Genomic DNA, 25,971 nt, shown 5'->3' with positions numbered 1-25,971 from the left:
ATCTTCGAACAAAAAACCTCTTCCTAAGGCAGATATCTGGCATGTCAAACTTCAGCCCAAATGATGAGTCTGACAGTTGTCAGTGGCTGAGAACAGGGTCTTATTGTGAGAAGTGTTGAGCAACCTTAACAGTAGGAAGTGCTACCAGCCCCGCCTATAATTACATTTTACATATAAAAAAAAAAAAAAAACTACCCAAAGACTATGAAGGCTGCTAGGGAAGTACTGAAACATTTGAAAATGTTAGGATTAAGGTTTCCTGTGCAACTTTAATTCAATCCTGATGTGCATTATGATCCAGCCTTTAATTACATTATCACATTCTACTTTTCCCACAAAGCCCAGTTGCAATATATTCTTGGGCTCTAAAGGGTTAAAACAAGAACAGCCTGGACAAAGGATGTGCTGGTGGATGTATATACTGCTCCTGAGAAACACTCCATAGATCACTGACAAGACTATGTCTTGGGACACTTTATCAGAAATGAAACAAGCTCCATGTACAGCAAAACTCAAAACATATTTGATCTGCACCTCCAAGATGTGGATTCCCACCATTCATTGTCAAGACAAATCTGTCCCCAGCACTGACCTGAAGAATTTTCTTAGTTGTTTTGGGGAAAAATCCTGGGTATAGATCTCAGGAGCAGTTTTACGATGAAAGATGTAAAGATCCTAATAAAAGCAAAGGTATCTAAAAGTCAAGATGATGACTCCCCTCTCCTCCTCCTCCCCCAATATTTCTTTGGTTCTATATGTTTTGCAGTGATCACATTCCATTTTTGGCACCTGTCCCAATTTATGGGACGGGTGGCAATCTCCCAAGGGTTAAAAACACACGCCAAGTTCTCTATTATAATGGGGGAGGGGGAGATAATAGTGGAGTGAACTGAGAGCCAATGAGTTTTCTCAGCGAATTACTGCTAGGCAAATTAAAATGGCATTACAAATAAGACATTGTAATAACAACAATGCTGAGCACCCTTAATCATCTTTTCAAAATCCCTTGCAGCTATGTTTGTTAATAAGGAAACACGGTAGGTCAATGTTGTGGTATTTTTTTTATTATAGCCCACAGCCTTTGGACCTGATCTTAAGCTAGTGTAAATTGTCTCTGTTGACTTACATTTGATGTGTATCTGGCTTCTTTTTATTTATTTATTTATTTTTTTAAATCTTTACCACTCCCCAAACTCTTCCATCAGGAAAGGAAAGCAGATTTCAAGAATGCTGGTTCATTTCAATTAAACCCTGTGCATTAATCATACATTTGGCACTATAAATGTTTCTAATTAACATCTTGCTTAAAACCACATGTGCTTTAGATTACTTTCAAAAGATCTATCTGTACAGGTAACCTCAGGAAAACCATTAACAGATGGCTGGACACATCTGAAATTGGGATTGACATGAGGCATTTGCCAATTATAAGCCTGAGACAGCAAAGCAGAAGTTGGGTTATTAACATTTATAATTTAAGGCACCTGTAAGGGTTGTGTCACTGAAATCTGGAATGGAACTCTTCCTCATATAGCTGGAATGGCTGAATTTGTTGCTGAGACACAGGCCTGGGACTCTGGGTTCAGCCTCACAGATTTCTTTTGTGACCTTGGGTAAGTCACTTAATTGCTCACTGCTTCAGTTCCCTATCCATTCAATGGTGGTAATATCTCCTTTCTCCAACCTGTTTTCTGTCTTGTGTAATTAGATTGTAAGCTCCTTGTGGGAGGTTCTGTATGTGAATGCAGCTATCCCTACTCTTCCCTTTTCTTTCTCCAAGAGTTAAGGAGTAAAATATGGCCTCACTTTTTGCTGGAAATCCTTTTGTTAACAGCTGTGAGGAAGTCACTTCCACAATCTCGGGTATCTTGCAGAAGGGAGCAGAAAATGTCTCTTTAGTTTTCTATATCTCCTCTGTTGCCTTAGCAGCACAATCATTCACATCTAGGTTTCCATGGTAGTTTGTCTCCTCCTTCTAGACTGTAGTCACTGATTCTAGAAACTGTATGGTTCTACTTTTTTCCAGAGCTCACTGTTTACAGGAGTTCTGGTAACAAGAAAGTTTTGACTAAGGACCTGTAGTGATTTGGTGGGCCTTCACTGCTGAGTCTGTTTCCTGGGGGTTGGTTTGTTGTCCTTTTATGCACAGGTGCCAACTTTCATTTTTACGGGCGGGTGCTCCGCTCCCTCTCCCAAACTCACTCCAACTCTTCCAGTCCCTGCTGTACCTCTTCCCCCAGCACTTCCTGCCTGCCACCAAACAGCTGATTGGCAGGTGGCCAGTGAATGCTGAGCACCCACTATTTTACCCCACACACACACCCCTCGTGGGTGCTCCAGGGAGTCATTGCCTATGCTTTTATGCCTGTTTAGTATATTCTGTTTTGAGGGAGGTTGTTTGCTCTGTAATTTTTGGAGGTCAATGGTGTTAAGATCTGGGAGTTGTGAGTTGTTGTATCCTAGCAGTCATCTCTGAGCCCATCATTCCTTGTCTCTGAATGGATCCCATTACAAGATCCATGGAACTCAACAGTGGGATGAATCTTCACGACTTTGCTGACTTAAGAATTTCCCTAACCTAGTTCCCTTGTTTATGTACCAACAGATATCTTTGTCTTTCACTGAGAATCCCATGTCAGTTATTGCATATCAGCCCGGGAATGGGCACATGCTGTACCTGTTCATAGGTTCTGATCTGGATTCCTCTCCTTTTCTGCCCATGCTGCCTCTTGCTTCCTTGTTTTTTTGGTCTCCTCTTTCACTTTTCCCCTATGGGCCCAAGTGGCCATGAGACTGTACCCAGATGCTCTGCTCCTAATGTGACCACTGAAGACTAGGATGGTGCTAGGGCTTCTTCTCTCATGCAGCACATCACTCACCTCCCAGTGCTGGGCTGTGTGCTGAGAGGGTGACATCACAGGGCAGGGCTGAGATGCTCTTCCTGCTGCCTCTGGTTTGACTCAGATTTAGGTGATCGTGTACAGAGCAAGTATAGGTATCAACTTAATGTTCTCTGAGGGTCCTGTTGCTACCTGGTTTGAGCAGGTATTTCCTGTACCTGGAATGGGGATATCATTGGTACTGGCAATAGCTTACTGGTCAAAAAGGTTAACCCCCTGAACTTTTAGAATATACCCTAAGCAATTTGCTAGGTATAGTGTGGCATTCTAGTTGTGGCACTGAAGAGTTAACTCATGCAGCTGGCTTAGATGCTTTCGATATTCTTTCATTTTCACTGCTGAAAGTTATAAGTGACTTTGGAAGGACATGAGATGATACTGATGTAAAATTCATGTGAGGGAATATTCAAGTTCATAATGTTTCTAATTAAGGGTGGCATTCTGTGGTCAGTGATTTGTTACAAAATCAAACATGTAGCGTAAGAGCATTTTGGTTGCCCATCTGCACGTGGCTTTGGTAGAAACAAGATGACCTCTTCCGCAGATACTGATGAAGTTGATTCATATGTTTTGTGAGCCCAAATATTCAGAAAGGGCATGAGAGAGTATCTATTGCTGTTAGTGAAATGAGGGGGTTTAATTTCTAAACAATCCACATGTGGGAATAAACAACCTTACCTCTGGCCTGTATTGATACCCTGCAATACCTTTATGGTCATGACTAAGGCATTTTATTGTTAGTGGTTCCAGATAAATTTTAACTTTTTTTTTAAGGTACATATTTTTTCACCCCTCATGGTGTCACTACAGGGCAGAGTTAAGGTTGTTTGAGTGTTTTTAATTATATATATGCATACCTCCATTATTAGAGAGAAATGGTAGCATTATCAATAATGCAGAAAAGACAGAATGTTCAATGAATATTCTGTATTTGGAGGGGAGAAGAAAGATGTAATCATGTCATGTATAACTCTGTCCATTACATTAGTATCTTAGGAGAATGTTAAACAGCAGCTCCTAAAATTAGACATTCTTAAATCAGCAGGTCCAGATAACTTTCATCCAAGAGTTTTAAAAGAGCTGTCTGAGGAAATTGCTGGACCATTAGTGTTGATTTTCAATATATCTGGGAACACAGGGGAAGTTCCAGAAAGCTAGTGTTGTGCCAATATTTAAAGGATAAACTGGATAATCCAGTGATCAGCTCATTCTGTAAGCTGGGTGCAAGCAAACAATACGCATTTTAATATGGCTAAAACAAAGAATGTAGGTCATGTTTATAGGTTGGTAGGAAACAATGATTCTGAAAAAGACTTGGGGGTCATGGTGGCTAATCAGCTGAACCTGTGCCCCATTGTGATGCTGTTGCAAAAAGGGCTAATGCAATCCTTGGATGCATAAACAGGAGAATGTAAAGTAGGAGAGAACCATGAGACTGATTAAAGGATTAGAAAAATATGCCTTAGTGGTAGACTTCTTTTAGACTCAAGGAGCTCAATCTATTTAGCTTAAGGGGTGACTTGATTACTCTACAAGTATCTACATGGGAAACAAATATTTGATAAAAGACTCTTCAATCTAGCAGAGACTGGTATAACTTGATCCAGTGGCTCAAAGTTGTTGCTAGACAAATTCAGACTGGCAATAAGGGGTACATTTTTAACAGTGAGTAATTAACCATTGGAACATCTTGCCAAGGGTTGCGTGGATCCTCCATCACTGGGAATTTTAAAATCAAAAGTGGATCACTTTCTAAAAGATCTGCTCTAGGAAATATTTTGGAGGAGTTGTCTGGCCTGTGTTCTACAAGAGGTCAGACTAGAGGCACACAATGGTCCATTCTGGCCTTGGAATCTGTGAAGCCAATGCAATAGTACCACAGGGAGTTTGTCAAGCATTGATGTTCAATCTAGCCTGTCAGCATGGACCCTTTACAGAGCAGTGATGGTCTTGCCAAGTAATCTGCCAAATGAGCGTTCTCCACACATGTCCAATCTCGCTCATACAGTCAATACAATTATTGTACGGAAATTAGCTGTAGAGAGAGGCTGGTGTTTGGTTGTTACCTCTTAAGTTATTTGAACTGTTGACCAGACCTGCTTTGTAGCTTATATAATTGTAATTAAATACAATACTACAACCACTGAGCTAACTTATTAATTGCAACCTAATTTCTTTAAATATAGCCTGTGCTTAAGATTCCAATTAATTTTAATTATATGGAAAGTTTGAAGAATCTGTCATTTCATTTTTAAGATAATTTAGGGCAAAGAAAAAACTGGCACAGATGCTATATTCCTTGAAGGCCCCGGTTTTTAGTTCATTTTAACTAGGGTGACCAGACAGCAAGTGTGAAAAATCGGGACAGGTGGGGTGTGTGTGTGGGGGGGGTAATAGAAACCTATATAAGAAAAAGACCCAAAAATCGGGACTGTCCCTATAAAATCGGGACATCTGGTCACCCTAATTTTAACTCAATCTAATGGCTTGCTTGTAAATTCTCAGAACTTCCAGTCTGTACTTGAAGAAGAGCATAGGCTGTAAGTTTGTGGAGGATACTTTCATACATGAAGAGTTTGAATCCCTGCTTTACGTGCAAAAGGAAAGTCCGCCTTAACTATTGAGTTACAACTGATACCTCCAAATATAGTTAAATGAAAGTTGGAGATCAGATTTAGTAGCACATAGTGGGCCTGATCTTTCCTTTCACTTACATTGGTGCAAATAAGAAGTATCCCTACTGGAGTCAATGCATCTGCACTGGTGTAATACTGGTATGACTGAGATCCGCATCAAGCACCCAGTCTATTGTCCAAGGATATCGAGTTTTTATAAATATGCAGGAATAGCAGCTCTGGGCTAGATTCTTGGTACCCCCTATTCACATTAATTAGTACACTATTCCACAAATTGTCCCACTGAAATCAACTGAACTACTTTTAAAATGCTACTCAGTGTGAACAGGGATGGGAGAATCTGAGTATATGAACCGCATTGCACTTATATTTGCTAACATATAGGATCAGCGTGTCCCTAACTTGGAGTAGAGACTTGCACCTATGTGTCTGATGCCCTATTCAGTGGGCTTTTGACTCTTCTGTGGGGTGGCCTCTGGGAAATTCCATTCTGGAGCTGAGAAACCTTCCTGATGGAAACCTCATTGAACCAGGCATGTCCATGAAACCTTCTGGTTCAAATGAAACGGTGCTTTCCTACTGTGAAACGTTTCACTCAATTTTTTTTTTTGACCAGCTCTCCCCATTTGGCAAGAAGGAAGCATTTAAAAATGATTGACATTTTTACATACAATATTATTTTAATGAATCTCCATTAAAAGTGAATTTGACAACCTTGAAAGATGGTGTTACACAAAAGTGCTTCCGTTCATTCACTCCACCGCCACTTCCAGCAGCTGCCAAAGATCTGACAGTGTCAGGAATAGGTAAATCTCTCCCATGTGCTAAATTGTCAGGTCTTGTCTTGTGGAACGTGTCAGAAACAAGCACCTGCTTAGTTGAGAAATTGCATCTGCAACTCCCATGCAGGTCAATGGGCATTTTACGTATGCAAGGAATGCAGGATTTGACCCTTAAAAGAAACATTTCAGGGTTGGCTCACAATTTTCCCTTCTTCCAAAATCCATATTACATTTTGGATTCTTTTGGCCCAAACAAATAGTCTCTTAAGAATGAGGAGTACTTGTGGCACCTTAGAGACTAACAAATGTATTTGAGCATAAGCTTTCTTGGGCTAAAACCCACTTCATCGGATGCATGCAGTGGAAAATATAGTAGGAAGATCTGTATACACAGAGAACATGGAAAAAAATGGGTATTGCCATACTAATTATAATGAGAGTGATCAATTAAGGTGAGCTATTATCAGCAGGAGGAAAAAAAAAACTTTTGTAGTGATGATCAGCATGACACATTTCCAACAGTTGACAAGAAGGTGTGAGTAACAGTACAGGAAAAAATTAGCATGGGAAAATAGTTTTTACTTTGTGTAATGACCCATCCACTCCCAGTCTTTATTCAAGCCTAATGTAATGGTGTCCAGTTTGCAAATTAATTCCAATTCTGCAGTTTCTCATTGGAGTCTGTTTTTGAAGTTTGTTTGTTGGAATATTGCGACTTTGAGGTCTGTAATTGAGTGACCAGGGAGGTTGAAGTGTTCTCCGACTGGTTTTGGAATGTTATAATTCTTGACGTCTGATTTGTGTCCATTTATTCTTTTGCGTAGAGACTGTTCGGTTTGGCCAATGTACATGGCAGAGGGGCATTGCTGGCACATGATGGCATATATCACATTGGTAGATGTGCAGGTGAACGAGCCTCTGATAGTGTGGCTGATGTGATGATGTCCTCCACCTTCACTCGCTTGCTCATTTTCACCGGGCAGGGGGTTGGGGTGCAGTGAGGAGTGGCAGTGAGGGCTCCACCTGTGGGTACGGGCTCTGTGGGGCTGGAGATGAGGGGTTTGGGGTGCAGGAGAGGGCTCTGGGCAGGGAGTTGAGGTGCAGGAGGGGGTGGGGGCTCTGGGGTGGGGCTGGGGCAGGGGTTGGGGTGGGGGGGTACAGGCTCTGGGTGCCACTTATCTCAGGCAGCTCCTGGGAAGCTGCCAGCATCTCTCTCCAGCTCTTAAGCAGAGGCTTGACCACGTGACTCTCCGCGCTTCCTGTGCCTGCAGGCAACGCCCCCTCAGCTCCTATTGGCTGTGGTTCCAGGCCAATGGGAGCAGCTGAGCTGGCACTGGGGGTGGGGGCAGTGTGCAGAGCCACTATGGCTATCCCTCCGCCTAGGAGCCAGAGGGAGATGTTGGCAGCTTCCTGGGAGTCGCATGGAGCCAGGTAGGGATCCTGCCTGTGCTGCCGACCAGACTTTTAACAGCCTGGTCAGTGGTGCCGACCAGAGCTGTCAAGGTCCCTTTTCAACTGGGCATTCCAGTCGAAAACTGGCCACCTGACAACCCTATTTAGTGCAAGTGGTCAGAACCTTTGCCTTTGAGGCAGGAGTAGCCGAGTTCTATCTCTGCTGCTCTGGTGGGGTCCTGAGTAGCCATGGTGTGCATTTAAAGTCCAAGGGAAACCGGTTTTTAGTGGCTATTACATGGTGATGCAGTAGGATCTTTCCAGCATATTCCTGGCACCAACATGAAGACGCTACTAAGGATTAACAGTGAGCCTCATGGTCACTTTCACTGTCTCTCTCTTGTCTTCTTTATGGATGAGCCTAGTTTGGGCAAAGCTGCTTATGGGTTTGAGCGCATCTGTGTTGTCGCCATGTGAAGGTATTGTTAGAAGAGGATCCAAAACCAGCAAGCAATACACTGAAAAGGCTGTGTCTCTGCTGATACCCAATTAGCTGATTATCGCAAAGGGAATTGAAAATGAAGGTTATCTTTCAACTTACGTGCCCAAATAAATATTCAACATCCATTTAATAAGACAGTTTTATGAATTATTTAACTATAAATTGATGGATAAAAGAAACCTTACACTATTGATCCTGAGGCCTGAAAGGCAAGGGCGAAAAATCTAGTGAGCCCGACGTTAAAGGAGACTTTGTACCACACTCATTTTATTGGATTATTATTTATACAATAACTGTGAAAGGTATGTTAAAGGGACATTCATTTCCACATGTCAGTTAATTGCTTTAAGAGATCAGGTGAGAAAAGAGAGTGAAATCCCAGGCCTTCCGAAATTAATGGCAAAACTTCCATTTAATTGAATAGGGCCAAGGATTGACCCATAATATTTTGCCCACGTGGAGCCTTGTCCAAATGAAGTAATCCCTTGTGCTATAGGGCCAGAATCTGTTCTTTGAGCAGCAAACTTGCTTCTTCTCGTGCTTACACTAATGCAAATCAGGAGGAACTCCAGAAAAGTTGATGTGCTTATGCTGCCGTACAACTGATGTGAGAGGAGACCAGGTTTATAGTCTGCAGTGGGAATTCTTTATTGCCTAGAGTCTTAGAGATTGAGCCAAATATTTATCTTAATCATCCTGGTCCGGGGGATGTTTTGTGGCAAATCTCTCCCTGTTCTCTCCATTTTCAGCTTGTTTTGCCATCACTTGTGAAAAGCTATTTGCCAAGTCATTCCCTAAAGTAGGAATGAAGTATATTTAGGTTGGAATGTTTGAAAGGGCTCAGCACCCTCAAATGGGGTCTGATTTCCCCCCCCCCCCCCCCCCGAAGAACTCTGCTCCCATTTAGGCACCTAAATTAATGGCCATATTTTCAAAAGAGCTCACCACATTGAGCTCTGAATTGCCTTAAGCCATGATCCATAGTCTACTGGTGGAAAGACTCTCTTTGACCTCGGGGCTTTGGAGCACCCCTTATGTATGCTGTGAACATATTCTGAGAATGAGTTGCTAAAATCTGCTTCAGAGTCCCTGATCTTTCTTTAAACTCCTTAGCGGTCTGACTTAGCTTCTGCAAAGGCCATGTCTTCATGTATGAGCTACCAAGGCAACTGCATGAACTAGACCTGCTGAGGTTCATGGAACCTAGGCATGAGACATCTGGGTATAAGTGCAGAGTCCTCAGCAGAGAACCTTGAGCTATGGAACTCCTAACCAACAATGATCAGGATAGCATGAGTCTGACACAGCATATTGCAATTGCAGAAAATGATGGCAAGCCTTCCCCAGTCTTGATGAATGATGACCCAGTATCATGGATATTAAATAGGGTTGCCACCTTTCCAGGCTTTCCCAGGATCATCTTTTTTTTTTTTTTTCTTTTTCTTTTTGAGGTAGTTCTCCTGGGAAATCTGTCAAGGTGCTTGGTACACATTGCCAACTGTCCAGTTTTATGAGCTCGAGCATCCAAGATGTCATCCCCCCCCCATTTTTTTTTTGTATCCCAGCAGTGGCAACCCTGAGATTAAAATGAATAACAATACCTCTCAAAATCAAGGTTGGCTGTGTCTTGGTTGGGTGGAAAGCAGGGCTCTTTGCAACCAAAACAATGTGATTCTCAAGTTTATACTGTGGTAGTGGGCGCTTTACACATGCGATAGGTAGGTGGCCATACAGATGTGGAAGAGTCTCCATACCCATGTATTTTTTTTTTAGCCTCTGAGACTAGCAACAAGAATGCCAGTCCATACTAGCAATAAAAGTTGATTTTTTAGTGAACAAATGCCTAGCTGGAATTCGATCAATTTCCCAAATTCATTTCACACACACTTGCCCCATAAGCCATCAGTCAGTAACAATTTTCAATTGGTATTGATTGGTGTAACTTGGCAGTTTAGAACAAGAAACCAATCCCTGGAGCAGTTTAGACATTAATCTTGCATACCTCCAGTAAAGGACTGTGTTTTTACTTACTTTCATGGCAGTTGCAAGCAAGTGGTTTATTATTTATCATCATGGATTAGGTTCTGTTGAAATTAGTTTGGGGTAACATTTTCAAAAGTGCGCAAGTTCCATGGAAAACCAGTGGGACTTGCACTCGAATCACTTAGTTGTTTTTGAAATGTTTGGGATTCAGTAAGACTAAAGTACAATCTTGTTCAATTCACTGTCTGCTTGATCCTGGAAGATGCTGAGCACCAGGGTATGATACTCACATGCTCAAGTGCTTTACTGCATCAGGACTCCAGTGCTCAGTGCCTTGAAAGGTTTGAGTCCTATAGTAGTGGCGTTCCAATAAACAACCAGCAAGCTACAGTCGTCTATGCTGACTCTTCAGGAAATAAAAGAAATAAGAATGCAAGTACCCTTCCTATTTCAGTATTGAATAAATAGGCTGAATGTACAAAATTCTTCTAAAATGTATAGGACTCCCTGAAGTAGATCACCCTGACACCCCTAAACATTGGGTAGTTTGAAATCCAAACCTAGATCTGAATCCCAAGTTCGCAATGGCCCCTTATCTTTGTAATATAGCCTAGATCCACATGCCCCCAAGTTTTGGAATGCTTGAAATCTAGATCCAGATTCTGCAGCTTGGTTCCATCATTACACAAACACAGGCCTTGACTCTAATCTCAGGATAGTTTTACACCAATTTAATCTCAATGATTGCAATGGAATTCCTCTCTGTTTACACTAGAACAAGGTAATCGAGAGTGGAATCAGAACCACAGACTTGAGAGAGATCAATTTATTAATTAAATAAACCAGCAGCCTCTGAAACAAAAGCTGAAGGATTGAAAACAGGAAACCTGGATTTTCTCTGACCAGTTTTTTCTTTCCAGTCGCTGTCCCATTCTCACCCAGGGCAATCCTGGGGAGAAAGCATTAGCTGTAGTTTTCAGTTTCACAGCAAGGTTCCCAGATCCTCCATAGAACCTGCATAGAGCTGCTATTTCCCCCCCTAACACTCAGTGGTATTCCAAATATTATTTTATAGAGTTCTTTTTTTCCAAAGTGCTAAAATAAAAATAGTTTCTTTTGCCTGCTGCACTGAACTGCTGTGAGCTCCTTTTTCAGTATTGTCTGGTAACAAATCTATTTGGGTTTATTTGTCTTTTGTCTTACAAAATATTTTCATCCAAAAAAATCAGTCTTATTAAAAGAGAGTCACTCCAAATGCACTCATTCTTCACTTAATATTTGGAAGTAAAATGTAAAGTTTAGCTTTTAAAGGGACACAGACAAAAAAAATCATAGTTCAGACATCTAATTTACTTGCTTTTTATGACTTTTCTTTACCGTCTTCATTCAACGGTCAGTGAAACTAGATTGCTCAGTTTCATTTTCTGTTGACAGTCAGTTTCACTTTAATTTCTACTCAGTATGTGGATTTCCATTGCTTCTGGAGAAAGCTAAATTTCCCCTCCAAGAGAAAATCGCTTGTTGTAACAGTAATATAAATAATCATCAGACACTTTCATTCATATTAAGTTTTTGTAAAATCATTTAACTAAACCTATATTTTGAGGCTAATCTTCTTGATGGTCTCTCTAACCTAATACACATTGGAGCTATTATGAAACACATCCAATAACCTCAAACACATGAAAAGCCACAAAGAGCTAGATTTTTTTTCAAAGGCTGATTGAAAACTTTCATCCACCCTTTCTCTTCCCCCCCCCCCCCCCCGCCCCCTTTGGGAACTTGGTTTTTTGACTTAACATTATATTTCCATGGAAAACTTTATTTTTTGTCCCCCCCCCCCAAAACACCCCATCCCAAAACTGAAATATTTCAAACTTGACCCCTTGCTCCTGGCTTCCCCTGCATGACGTGTGTGCCCCACAGCACATTGCAAAAATTCCCCAGAAGGCATTGCAGCATAGGCTGGTGCATGGCACACTGGGATACCTACTCATGGTGCACTGCACTCTGCATTGACACAAGCATTCCTGGTCAGTACATGCAGCGCTGATGCAAGCAGCCAAGCATGCACGTGCACAAGTGATATACTAACTGCAGTTTCTTTACACTGACCTAACTTGTGTCAACCAACGTTTGTGGTGTAGGTCTGGCCTCACTCCCATGTTTGGTGCTATTAAGGTACTATTCCATACAGTAGTAAATGCTTTTGTACCATATACTATGGACACTGGAAACACCATTGCTGATCAATGAAATGAGTATTGTTAATCTGCATGCAACCATCTTCATTCAGATTTTGTCAGTGAGCTAGTAGATGTGCTCTTTCCCCTGAGCCAATGACCCAGTGAGGTGTTATGGGCTGCCATGCTAGTGTGGGGGTGAAGACAACGTTTTATGGATTATTAAAGAGCCCATGGTAATTACAAGCCTTAATCTTAGGTGTTATTCCTGGTATTCTGGCCACGTTCCAACTGGGGCAATTCAATCCCATCCATTGAAATCCCCTCTGCAGTTTCTGTTGGGTAACGGATTCTCTCTCCCTTTGTGCTCAGGTGTTGACTGCCATTCCGCAATGAGTGAACTGAATCTTGTAGGTATCTTTTAAAAGAGGAGGGGATTCTTTGGGTTGAAGGGTGACCTGTAAATGCAAACTCTATTATTTTTGCAGCATTTTCTATATTCATACTTCTGAATTTGGTGCTTATGTATCCCCTCTGCCAAGTGGTGCTGGGAGCAACAAGGGCTGGGTTCAACATCTAGGGGTTCTGCGTAACAGTACAGAACAGAACTCCCTTTAGTCACACAGTAGGGACAATAGCACTTCATAACCCCTGTGTCCAAGACTAAAGTGAATTTTAACCCAAAACAGCCATAACTGATCACTTTGGCAAAGCAGGTCTGCCAATCACTTAGATAAAGTAGGTATGTCTGTGCAAATATGGTCTGCTTCTGAGGTCTTTTTCTCCCAGATGGCAGGGGAGAACTCATTCAGACCCCAGCTCACACTAGTACAGAAAGGAGTATTAATAACATCTGCATTTTCTCCTAGTATGCTAAGTTGAGTCAGTGCAATGTAATTAATGTGACCCAGCTTCCATTAGAAGACCTCAGTAAGAGGCATTGCCAATTACCTTGCGTTAGTCAGGGATGTGTTGCCCAAGCCAGATATCTCCTCGTCAATAGAACAGTACAGGAAAATGCTGATTCATGTGAGCTGAACAGTAGATTCTGTTGTTGTGGCAACTGCATTGTTGTGGACAGTTGAGAGATTGTAAAGAGAATAAGTTAGTCTACCAATGCTTGTGCTAAACATGGGCACCCATGGAACCTCCATTCAGTCATTTCAACACCTCTGGCACCAGGCAAAGACTCAATATCTATCAAAGCAGTGTTGCCATTTCTTGCTATTTTATTGCAAGTCTCATGAAATTATGTAATTTTCTTAAAGCCCTAGCTCCTGGGGTCTGGTGGAGCCCATGCCTGGAACAGCAGGGAGGGCTGCAGATCAGGAATGAGGTGCACCGTTAAAATGGTGCGGGGAAACCGGAACCGATATAGCAGCTCACTGCTGAGGTGCTTTGGCAGAGCTGTGTGAGTATCTATTCTACAGTGTCTTCCTGGCTGCCGTATTATTAATCCCTTGATAATGTGAGCCCTAAATTCACTCTCAAAAATTTTCATTGTGTGTTTTAGGTTCCTTGTTTATCTGAGTCCTTGGGATCTTTATTTGTGGCTGCTACTGGAGAGCAAAGCCCAGTCTCGGAGACGTGCAGAGCTCTGGGAGGCAGCCGGCCACCATCTGCCAAGATGTGCTTTACGCAGGGCTGCCATGTGAGCAGGAAGATAAATTTGCCTCGGTCTAGACTGAACAAATGTAAGATGGAGGAACAGCCCGTTTCATGCTGCTGTGCATTGCATTAGCAAAAACAACAGCACCCGGCCCTGAAGGAAGTGGGTAATATTTTACTCGGAAAACCTGGGGGTGAGTGCTGTGACAGGTAGGCTGCCTTTTGAACAACATTGGATCACCCGTCTCTGTTAGACCTTATTTTTCAGGGCTTGTAACTTCTAAGAGTATTGCCTTGAATGTATTTTCTTTGGACTGTGTCTGGTTGCAAAGGGACGTCATCTCAAATGAGAGAGAACAGCATTCCTTGGACTTTCCGCTCAGCACGTCTTTATTGGGAAGTTCTGGCTGTCAATGTGGCCTAGAGAGGGCTTCATTGGTACAGCCACTCTTTGGCCCTCTCCCGGGGAGCAGGAGAATAAGCCATTTGTTTAGTGAAGTGTCTTCCATTGGATGGACTCTCGCAAGGATGAACAAAATGATCTAAATCAGCATGCCCGATGCCCATGGACATCACACGGAAATGTGGCGGAGAACAGACTACCTAGTTTTCAGAGCAGATGGAGGGAGCCAAATATTCCTGAGTCGATGGACAGTTGGCATCAGGAAACGTGTACAATTGGCTACTCATGAAAACCTTCAAGGTACTTTGGAGCACATGCTTCCTTTCTCCTGACATGTCACATTTCTTACACTTGGGCTTTTTACTGTTGGCGGCATTGCAGCGTACTGTGTTGGTTGGCTAAGTATGCAGGCTCGATGTTTATGAAATGACAAATGAGGCAATGACTGAAGCTACGTAACATACACTTTTGTTCTTGGATATGTGCTAAGGGATATCTGAGTTGCAATGAGGCGGGTCAAGGTCTGGGAAAAAAGGTCTTAGCACAACTGACTTTAGGAGCTCGATCCATTTAGTTTATTGAAGAAGAGGTTCCGAAGCAACCTGATCGCAGTCTGTAAGTCCATATGCTGAGAGAAGATTTCTGACATTTAGCAAAAATGGAACAAGAGCCAATGGTTGGAAGTTAAAATTAAAAACATTTAAAATGGAAATAAGACACAACTCCCTTACAGTGGAGATAATTAACCATCGAATCAGCTTTCCAAAGGGAGGCATAAATTCATCATCACTCTGAATCTTTAAATTGAGACTTGGATGTCTTTTTCTAAAAGATGTGCTTTAGTTCAACCACAAGTAATTGGGCTGGGTAGTGTCATGCATCAGCGCACAAATAAGACTAGCAAGTAGTGCCCTGGAACTTTTCCCAGGCTGGCCAGCCTAACCCAGATGAGCAGTGTGTCTAGACCTTACCACTTAAGAGGTTCATCTGTCCCATGTTTAGTCCTACAACAAAATATATTTAGTCTCTCTGATGTACTGTGGGGTTCTATCTATTAGAGCTGGTTGGAAAACGGGCTTTTTTCCCTATAGAAAATTCAGACTTTGTCAAAGTTGAAAACTTAACTATTTTTGGCTGAAGAACTAAGTACATATATTGATTAGAAAATGCTGTGATGGTGCCTCATCAGAGTAGTAGTTCATGTGCCTCATGCTTCCATTTTCCTCTATAGGCTGGCTCCAGATTTGGATTACATCTCCCATGATGCCCTATTGTCTTCCCTGACATTTAGGGAAGGTGGTTGCATCATGAAAGTTGTAGTTCAGCTGGGGAGCCTGGCCTGTTTAAAAGAGAATGGGGACATGAGGAAACTTTACTACAAGTCCTGTGAGGCACCATGGCAGACTATCCAAATCAAAATATTACTGTTTTTTGGCTGAAATATTTCAGTGTTGGGTTATTTAGGGTTTTTTATGAAAAATCAAAATGTTCTATGGAAAGCCAGCACTTCTTTAAAAATATTAGTTTAGATGGAAAACCAATTTTCCACAGGAAAAAATGAACATTTTTGATCTATTATATTTATAGAGTGCTAACCACCATAGAGCCTATGGGCTGGAGCTCCATTCAAGATATTTGACCAGGACATTGGAACATCCAAAAAAAGAGACTTCCCTCAGAATATATCCCATGTTTTACAGTGCACACAGCTCAGGCCATCACAAGACTTTGGGAATTTAGTCAGTGTGGTGTGGATACCTGGTTTATACAGATATGAGCAATAAATCCAGCAGTTATGTATCTCATCTCTGCCTCAATCCAAAGAACTCCTCATCAGCGGGGACATAACCCTCAACCCTTTGCTATTGTGTCAGAGCCCTACAAAACTGCACAGCAGTTTGTCCTTCAAGCAGGGATCTGCAACGGTTTCAATACAAGACCATTTTATGGTGTGTAGTATTTTTCTCCTGAAAGGCTTTGCAGAGTTAATGCAAGATAGGCTATGGCATAAATCACCAACAAACAGCTAAAGGAAGGCTGCTGTTTTCCCCCTCTTTCTCTGAGACATTGCTCTCAGTTCATCAGTTTTATAGCCGCGCCTTGGAATAGCTGAATACCTGACTCTCCTTAAAAGTTTTGGATGCTCCATTAAATCTGGGCAGCTGCTGAGTCTGTCTGTACCCTTTCTTGGCTGCAAGTCAGCATAAGGGATTTGGATAGTGTCATTTCATCTGAAGGGCTGTCTTGTTGTTCTGTTATACTGGACAACTTCTGGAAGCAGTTTTCCTGGGCTATCAAAGTTTCTAATAAATCTTAATAAGGCATCCATGCTATGATGAATTATCTGATTCTGTACTAGGATCTTGGCTCCTGTTCCCAGCAGAGAGAGGCGCAACCTCAAAACCCTGCTCCAGAACTGTTTAAACTGTTACCTCACTGATTACGATCCATCCAGAAGAAAGGACATTACATTTACAGGCTGAGAGCTCTGGAGGGTTTGTCGGCTACTTGTGCAAGTAAGCTCCTAAGGCAAACTTCTGCTCTTAGATTAGAGGCTTCATGTCAGTCCAAATCTAAGAGTCCTTTTCAAGGGGTAATACTCCCTAGAAAAGTGGACGTAAGCTGGGAAGCACAACAAGGTCAGGAGAAAATGTGACACATCCAGAATCATAGACTACATCCAAGCTGAATTATAATGCTTTGCAGTTTAGAAGAGCTGCTCTATTATTTCTATTTCAGTACCACTTAAGGGCTTCCACTGAGATCATTGTCCTGTTGTGCTGGTGTAACCCACACACCTTCTGGGTGTGGTGTTGTGTCCCATTTAGTAGCACAGAGACCACTTAGAGAGAGATGTGAGTCTGCTCTACAGCCTTAGCTAATAGTCAGTTGGCTTTTAGCTCATGCGGTAGAGACTCAAGCACTAAGATCCAGAGGTCCCAGGTTTGATCCCGACAACCGGGGTCTGTCAGTGTTATGCTGGCCCTGTACAAACGCATAATAGGAGACAGTGCTGGACATGAGGTGCTCATGCTTTAAACAATGAAAGTTGTATAATTGCCATTTTATAGATGGAAGGGGGGGGGAACTGAGGCACAGAGATTAGGGGTATATCTACACTGCAATAAAAAACCCACAGCAAGTCTCAGAGCTGGGATCAGTTGACTCAGGCTGGGATTGCAGGGCTAAAAATAGCACTGAAGACTTTCATGCTCAGGCTGCAGCCCTGGCTCTGAAAACCAGCCACGGTCTCAGTGCCTGGGCTCCAGCCGGAGCCTGACTAGCTACACTATTTTTAGCCCTACAGCGGGATCCCCAGGAACCCAAGTCAATTGACACAGGCTCTGAGATGCTTTGCTGCAGGTTTTTCTTTGCAGTGTAGACTCACTCTAATGGTCTTGCCTTAGCTCCCACAGGGAGTCTGGGACAGAGTTGGGAGCTGGACCAAGATTTCCTGAGGCCTGGTCCAGGGTCTTAGCCACACAACCATCCTTCCTTTCTGTGCTATGTTTTCTCAGCATTATTTTGATGCCCCGTTTTTTGCTGTCTGCTTCCAGCAGTGAGCAGACATGCTGATATACGCTCTTCTGGGGAGATTTCTAGTTGGAGAAGAAGCAGAAAGTGCTAGAAATCCAGAAATTTACCAAAATACTCTGGTTGGTAGGGCTGACTGGAAAACCAGAATTCTGTCTCCTGAAAAACTCACAAGGTTTCATATTGGGATGACATTTGGCCCTTCTGAAATTGTTCAGAAAAAACCTAAGTGAGACTCCTGCTAGAATAGTCCCGTGGCTTGGGGCACTCAGCTGGAATGTGGGAGATCCAGGTTCAAATCCCTGCTCTAAGTCGGGCAGTGGGCCCTACGCTGGTGGCTCTTCTTGGGCTGGTCTCTCATGCTCTCTGTTTTTGGCTGGAGATTCCATCCTGGACCAGGACCTAAGAAACTGTCAAAAGTGTCATCAGAACAGAGATGTTTCTGTGAAAATTTTTGGTTTCAACAAATCAGAATTTACTGTTGAAAAAATCATTTCATTGAAAATTTCCCAACCAGCTCCTTCTGTTATTTCTCAATTTGGTGATTCCTCTATGTGATATGGCTGCCTCTAGAAGAGGAAATGCCAAAATACCATGGGAAAGGCTAGTTTTGTAGCATGTTGGACCTTCTCCAGAGTTAGTTCTTTTGCGTTTCAGTGCTGTGCCTTAGTGTTTTGGATTCAGTCCTTCCTGGAAGTGCTGTGAGATCTGAGGGGGTGGAACACGAAGTTGCAACATACAGCACCAATTCAGGTGGGAAAGTAGCCAGATAAGTTACCAGGCTACTTTCAAGGGAGATACCATGATCACGAAGGTGGTTTTCCCAGGGTGAGGCTCATCAATTGCACTGCCGGTGTGCTGACCCCTGCGATTTCCCCAAATGTGAGAAACTTGACTGCATAATTTGTGCTAGTGGGGGACTGTATTCATGCTTTCCCCTGGCTAAAATAAAAAAAACCCCTAGTAGCACTGTTGGAGTGTCTTCTGTTGGTGGCCGTTAGCATTCCCCATCCCTGGGCCATCAGTGGCTGAGATTGTGGGTAGCCCCAGATGGGCATCAGAGAGTGCTTCCCATTGCTCTCTACTGACTCCTTCTGGCCAGTGCAAGAAGCATTCGTGAGCCCCAGAAGGTGCTGCCATCAGCCCTGCTACACCAAAAGCTGGGTGCTGTGACGATGGACAGGGAGGCACAAAATATAGTGCAGGTTGGAGGCCAACTCTGCTCCAGTCAGAGAACATCAGCAATTACAGCAATGCCCATCAGTCCTTGCAACGTGGGAGGTACAGGACCCGCACCAACCACTGATATCCAGGTGTATTTTCACAGCTTGCTGATCACCCCTCTAAACTTGGTGGGTGAACTGAGTATTTTAATTTTCCCTATCGCTCTAACTCAGGGTAGGGGGCAGATGGGCTTAGTCATTGCACAGGTTCTGAGCTACCTGCCAGATGCTAAAACTACTGGATACTCCATAAAAGCTAAAGGCCTTGCAAGTCTCTCGTTGTTGGTTTGGAGAGGAGAAGGAGATATGATGCGGCAACACTCTGCAAAAGCAAGACCCACTCCTCTGACACTTGATGCGGCTTCGCTCAGTGTCCCTCAGCACTTTCCCATGGAATGAGCTGGGACGCTTTACGGCTTTTAACAGAGAAAGGATCAGACAGGCTGGAGTGGCTGTGTCGTTAACGCTTGTGCATTGCCTTGTTGCAAAGGAGGAGTCCCCAGAGAACGATCCTCCACTGCAGGATCCTTTCACCAGATGGTGAACAAAGAGGGACTTTAAAGGGAGACCATAAATCAGGCATAGTTGGAGCCAACTAAAGAGTCCAGGATTGGGGATAAGCAGGCACACTTCATCCTATTGGAATGCACTTACTAAAGCCCCAGTTAAATGGAAAAGGTGAAGGCCTAAGCCAAAATGTTTAAGCAACTTCAATGTGGCTTGAAACTGGTATATATGAAAAGGCTGTTGTGGTTGGAAGCTTTTTTTATAATCGTTTCAAGAACACTTTGAAGTGAGCAGCTATGTCTGGTGATAGTGTCCCAGTGAGGTTGTCACAGAGTTTGAGTCCTTTGGTAGTGACAACTCTATCACGGGGGCACTTGGTATAACTGTTGCCACTTGAGGCAGTAGATCCTGCCACTATGTGTGTGGGTCGCTACTGGTATGGCTGCTCTAGCCCCGTACTTATGTAGGGCATATTCCACTAAGGGATCCCAAAGCAGCAGCAGCACCTGGACTTTACCCCCTGGAGGATTTGGGGAAAACCTGCTTAAACTAGTTTTTTGGCCTGATACTCAGGCTTTTGTGGGGATTTTTTTTCCCCTTCCCAGGCCTGCCACCAAAATCTCAGGATGTTCAATGCAATGCATAGGCCCTTACCTCTTCTGGCTGCAGCCCCAGTGTGATGTGTGACAGAGACCCAAAATAAGGGGGACACAAAAATCATTCAACCAGGAAACTTTGAAAGGCTGTGGGAGGCCTCCCTTTTGTGTAAATAACTGTCATCTCAATTTCATAATCCTTTATTTCTGAACTAATGGGAAACAGTGTGAGGAGAGAAATAAGGAGCAGCAGAAAAAGTTATTTTCAAGCTCAGAAAAATACTTTTTAAATTAAGAGGCTGGAGCTTGCAATCCCTTACTCACAGGAGTGATCCCATTGACTTCAGTGAAGCTACTGCTTGAGTAACGCCTTGCTCACATCACTAAGGATTTGTAGGATCAGGGTCCTAGATTAGATTTAAAAAAAAAAAACTACGTCAGAAAAGCACAGTGGGACAGACCCTCATCTGGGGTAAATTTTCCTAGTTCTATTGACTTCAATGGATATTTACACCAGCTGAGGATCCACTTTGCTTCACCTCAGAACTCTAGAGTGAAAGCCTAACCTCACTGAAGTGAATGGCAATAATCCATTGCCTTCAATGGAGCCGGGATTTCACCCCTAAACTCCCTTATTTCTAATGTGGAACTGTTTTTTTCCCACTGATCCCATCAAGACTCCCAGCTCTCATAAAGGAAATACGTGGGAATGATCTTAAGAAATAGTTATAGGGTAGCACACAAAAAAGCCAGCTGACCCATTAGAGGAGGTGGAGAGAGATATTAGTGAATTGCACAGCTGTCAAACGGCCTCCGTTCTATCCAGGACACCTTCTTCCTGCTTCTGGCATAACTTAATTGGCAGCTCCGGGCAAGAGTCTCTCTGCCTTTCAGTATTTCCCTGATGGAGAAAATCTGTCTCATTACATCAGTAGCCATGTATTGCCAAGACTCGGCTTTGTTTGAAACAACTGGAGGGGCACTTCTTCTTTTTGCTATTAGCTCAAAATGTAGCATGCAAAATGCAGACGCCTATTTTCAAGGCACGCAGCAAATTATCCCTCTAATAAGAAATAGCTTTCCTTTCCTTCTCTGAAATGCTGCATGCGCTTACATCTGTAACACATAGCCTGGGATCCACATCTAGAAAAAGAGAGTGGTGATGGATACCAGAGGAACAGGAGCACATGGGATAATACTACAGGCAAGCAGCCGCCCAGTGCATGTATGTGGTACTTTAATGTCCTATAGGTCGTGCCACTTTCTTGCTGAGATCAGGGTGCCCTGCATGCTTGGATCAGACCCCTGTGAATATTTGGTTTAGGGACAAAGTAGCTCTTGTTCTGTCTTGGTACTGGCTCGACCGCCTTAGGGTATGGCTACACTACAAAAAAAAAAAGACCCCCAGCAGCGAGTCTCAGAACCTGAGTCAACTGACTTGGGCTCAGTGCCTTAGCCCTAAGGTCACCATCCCTCTCAGTTAGTTTGGAGTGCCAGAGTTACTGACAGCTGAAGGATTGTGAGGTTATGTGAATAGCAGTGGAAATGGCTGCTGGATCCCATTTGGAGACCTTCTCCCTCTGAGCCCTTAAAAGAAGCATGCCTGTAATTGAATAATGAAACCTTTATGGAGGAGAGCAGGGAGGTTCAGGAAGAGCTGGGGGGTTTCTAAACCTGGCATGTGGAAGAGACCCCGTTATGAACTTAATGGATGATATTGTGCTACCTAAGTCTTCTAGAAGACTGAGATCTCACCTCAGTGCCATCGTGCCACTCACATCTGATTCATGTGCTAATTTTAGCCCCATAGCCTGAGCCAGTGGGCCAGGGCTCTGAGACTTGCCATCGTGGGGTGTTTCTGGCACTGTAGACGTAGTCTGAAGTCCTCTGCTGTCCTGAAGACAGTACAGCATGAGCAGAAGCCATGCAAGTTTCCCTCGGGCTGCCCTTGACTATGTCTCAGCTCTGACCTAGATGAATCCCCTCTGGCTGAGAAGTTAGATCATTCTCTGTTCAGATCCTTGGCTTCTTTACTGAAACCTCCAAGAAGGATACTAACTGTGCTTGGCTTTCCCCTAGTTACTAGACTGAGACAAGTTCATTTCATGCTGGCTGCCACCAGCCATCAGATAGTAACGTTTGGTAAATAGCAGCCTACTCTGCATTAAAACCTATGACCTGGAAGTGAAAGGTGACCGATTCCATTGCTCTGAGACAGCTAGACCCTGGCACTGTTCATCTTCTTCTTATTATTATTTATTATTTATATTATGCTAGTGGCTAGAGGCAACAATTGAGATAGAGGCCTCAATATACTAGACTCTGTACAAACACAAGGTGAAATCCATAAAGCTCTCATTGGCTTCAACGACGTCAGGTTATCTCCTATACTGCTAGTCCCTGCCCTGAAGAACGTACAACTTAAATAGAGGTGACAAAGGAAGTAGTAGTACTGCCATGGGACAGATGGGAAACTGAGGCAGAGAGAATTTAAGGGTGGGTTTTTCAGAAGTGAAGCCAATGGGATCAGAGTTCGGGCTATCGCTGAACTGTTTTGCAGATCCCGCCTGAAGTGACTGTTCCAAGGTCACATCGGGAGTGTGTGGCAGAGTCAAGAATTGGGCTAACGGTCCTTGATTATCGGTCCAGTGCCTTAGCCATAAGGCCATCGGCCCTCTCTGTTAGTTGGAGTGCCAGAGTTACTCACAGCCCGAGGGATTGTGAGGTTATGTGAATAGCACTGGAAATGGCTGCTGGATCCCGTTTGGAGACCACCTCCCTCCGAACCCTTAAAAGAAGCATGCCGGTAAATGAATAATGAAACCTTTATGGAGGAGAGCAGGGAGGTTCAGGAAGAGCTGGGGGATTTCTAAACCTGGCATGCAGAAGAGACCCCATTATGAACTTAACTGTTGACATTGTGCTCCCCAAGTCTTCCAGAAGACGGAGAGCTCACCTCCGTGCCATCACGCCACCCTTCACTCACATATGATTCATGTGCTTCCTTCTCAAGCATCCCTCTTTGCTTCCTAGCAGTTCAGCAGCCTGAGCCATTTCTGGGTGGTCTACCACAGTCCAGGTTGTTCTTGCTTTTCCCAGCTAATATCCTCTCCCCATAAATGGTCCTCAGTTCTAGAAATAGTTTTCTAATTGAAATCACACTTCAGCAACGAAAATTGGTTCTGACTCTCCTCGCAACCTGATCCAATTCTGCTGTGAGTGACACCTGTATAACTCCACAATAACGGCATATGCACTCAGTGGAATCACTCCAGAGTCACACCGTGGCAACCAAGGATAGAATTTGGACCAGTGTGTTTTTTCACAATTTTCACTGTACAGCACAGAAATCTTGTGGTCAAGGCACTAAATTGGGGCTCAGGAGAATTTGGGTCAGTTTCCAGTGTGACCTCAGACAAGTAACTTGGGTAAAATTTTCAACAGTGTCTAAGTGGCTTAGGCTCCTAAGTCTCATTCAAAATTGTACCCTAGTGCTCTCGGTGCCTCATTTCCCATATGTCAATTGAGGATGATATTTCCTTTCTCCCCACTTTGTCTGACTTCCACCTCTGAAGGCTCAGATTTTCAGTGTTGGCTAAGGGGTTTGCATAGGCACTGGAATTAATCATCCATATCCACTAGCCTGCTTTGAAAAATCTGAGCCTTAGATTGCAAATTCTTTGGGGGAAGAGACTGGGTGATTTTTTTTTTAACTATGTATTTGTACAGCTCCTAGCACAGTGAAGCACTGATCTCAGCTGGGGGCTCTAGAGGCTAATGCTAATGATTAATAATGCTAATGTGCAAATAACACTGCTCTACAGCCAAAATGCTTCTGAAATAAATGCAGTCAAACTTTACTAATTCTGGGTCACTGAGAATGAAAATGATGCTTAAAATTGTTGATTGGGCTCTAGTTTTCAAGATATGCTATTGGGTCAGTATATACGACCCTTGACTTGGGAATGGCAGAGGATAAGTGAGTTATAAAGGGAAGGGATCTCAATTTAAACCAGAAATGACTAAAATACATCTTTGACTGGATCTATGAATAAATCTATGACTGGGTTTGGACAGTACTTGCTTTTTAGGCAAAACAATGAATGATGCAATCTGAAGCTGGTATTGCATCATACATGATATGAATTGCATCATGTTATTCCTAGAAGTCATGGATGATGCAATCATAACGAAGCTTACATCACTCTGCTGAACAAATTGCCCTATATCAGTTCTAGAAATCATACAGTGTCGTGCTCTCTTATTTGTCAGTGTTTGATTTTGCAAAGGGACACATTTCTGTTTAGCCAAAGTGAGCAGAGATGCCTGGTACTTGTGTGAACAGTGCAGATAATTTCTGCTATGTTTGTGGTGAAGTGACCTTTTCATCACAAAAGCACAGTATAACCACTATGGTTAAGAAAGCCTATCACCTTTATTTTGGCTGCAAAATTGGAGATCAGGACAAGAGGTGGGCCCCACACATATGCTGCAACACTTGTGCAACAAATCTTCGCCAGTGGTTGAACAGGAAAAGGAAATCTATGCCTTTTGCAGTGCCAATGATTTGGAGAGAGCCAACAGATCATACCAGCAATTGTTACTTCTGCATGGTGCCTCCAGTTGGGAAAGGTGTGTCAAAGAAGAAAAAGTGGACTATGCATTATCCAAACATTCCATCAACTATACGCCCAGTACCCCATGGAGAAGGACTGCCGGTTCCTGATGCACCAGAATCATTCTCACTTGAGGAAGAGGATGAAACTTCTGGTCCTGAACCATCAATGTCACAGGACCCACATTTTCTCCCATCCTCCTCCTCTGAACCACACCTCATAACACAAGGTGAACTGAATGACCTTGTCGGGGATTTGGAACTACTCAAGAGTAAGGCAGAGCTGTTGGGTTCCAGACTACAGCAGTGGAATCTCCTGGCAGGTGATGTTAGGGTTTCCATGTTCCATGACTGTCAAAAGGATCTTGTCCCATTCTTCTTCATGGAAGGTGATCTTGTAGCCTGCAACAACATCGATGGTGTGATGGCAGCCCTCAACATCGATCCAGATGAGTGGAGACTGTTCACTGATTCATCGAAGATGAGTCTTAAAGCTGTTTTACTGCATAATGGCAATGTTTTGCCATCAATTCCAGTTGGTCATGCAGTCCATCTGAAGGAAACCTATGACAACATGAAATAACTTTTGAGGTGCATAAACCTTGACTAACATCAGTGGTGGCAGCTTTGTGGCGATTTTGAATGTTGTTGCTCTCTTACTTGGTCTGCAGACTGGATACACAAAGTACTGCTGTTTTCTCTGCGAATGGGATAGTCGTGCAAGAGATTCCCACTACATCAAGAAAGATTGGCCACTCCGACAGTCATTGGAGCCTGGGAGGAAAAGTGTTCAGCATCCACCACTTGTTGAATCAAGGAAGATTTTTGTTACCACCCTTACACAGCAAGCTGGGTCTGATGAAGAACTTTGTCAAGGCCATTGACAAAACACAAGCAGCTTTCAAGTACCTCCGTGGAAAATTTCCAAGGTTAAGTGAAGCTAAGATAAAGGAAGGTGTCTTTGTTGGTCCTCAGATTCGTGAACTTCTTCGAGATGATGTATTTGACCATGCACTGCGTGGCAAGGAAAAGATGGCATGGAAAGCCTTCCAGTTAGTGGCAATAAACTTTCTCGGAAACAAAAAGGCAGACAACTACAGGTTGTTG

General features: G+C 43.2%; 1 long non-coding RNA gene and 1 other non-coding gene across 2 annotated transcripts; both read left to right on the top strand.

The window, feature by feature from the left end:
• The first annotated feature begins 1,514 nt into the window (after window positions 1-1,514).
• On the top strand, window positions 1,515-21,964 carry LOC135974782 (uncharacterized). The gene is made up of 3 exons (XR_010591868.1): window positions 1,515-1,613; window positions 13,647-13,789; window positions 13,892-21,964. It is a non-coding gene; the product is annotated as an uncharacterized LOC135974782 (long non-coding RNA).
• LOC112058993 (U1 spliceosomal RNA) lies at window positions 18,706-18,864 on the top strand. Its single transcript, XR_002888189.1, has one exon. It is a non-coding gene; the product is annotated as a U1 spliceosomal RNA (small nuclear RNA).
• Window positions 21,965-25,971: the final 4,007 nt, after the last annotated feature.

The sequence above is a fragment of the Chrysemys picta genome, chromosome 12 (assembly GCF_011386835.1).
Source record: "Chrysemys picta bellii isolate R12L10 chromosome 12, ASM1138683v2, whole genome shotgun sequence".
NCBI lineage: Eukaryota > Metazoa > Chordata > Testudines > Emydidae > Chrysemys > Chrysemys picta.
This window is presented reverse-complemented; position numbering and strand designations above follow the sequence as displayed.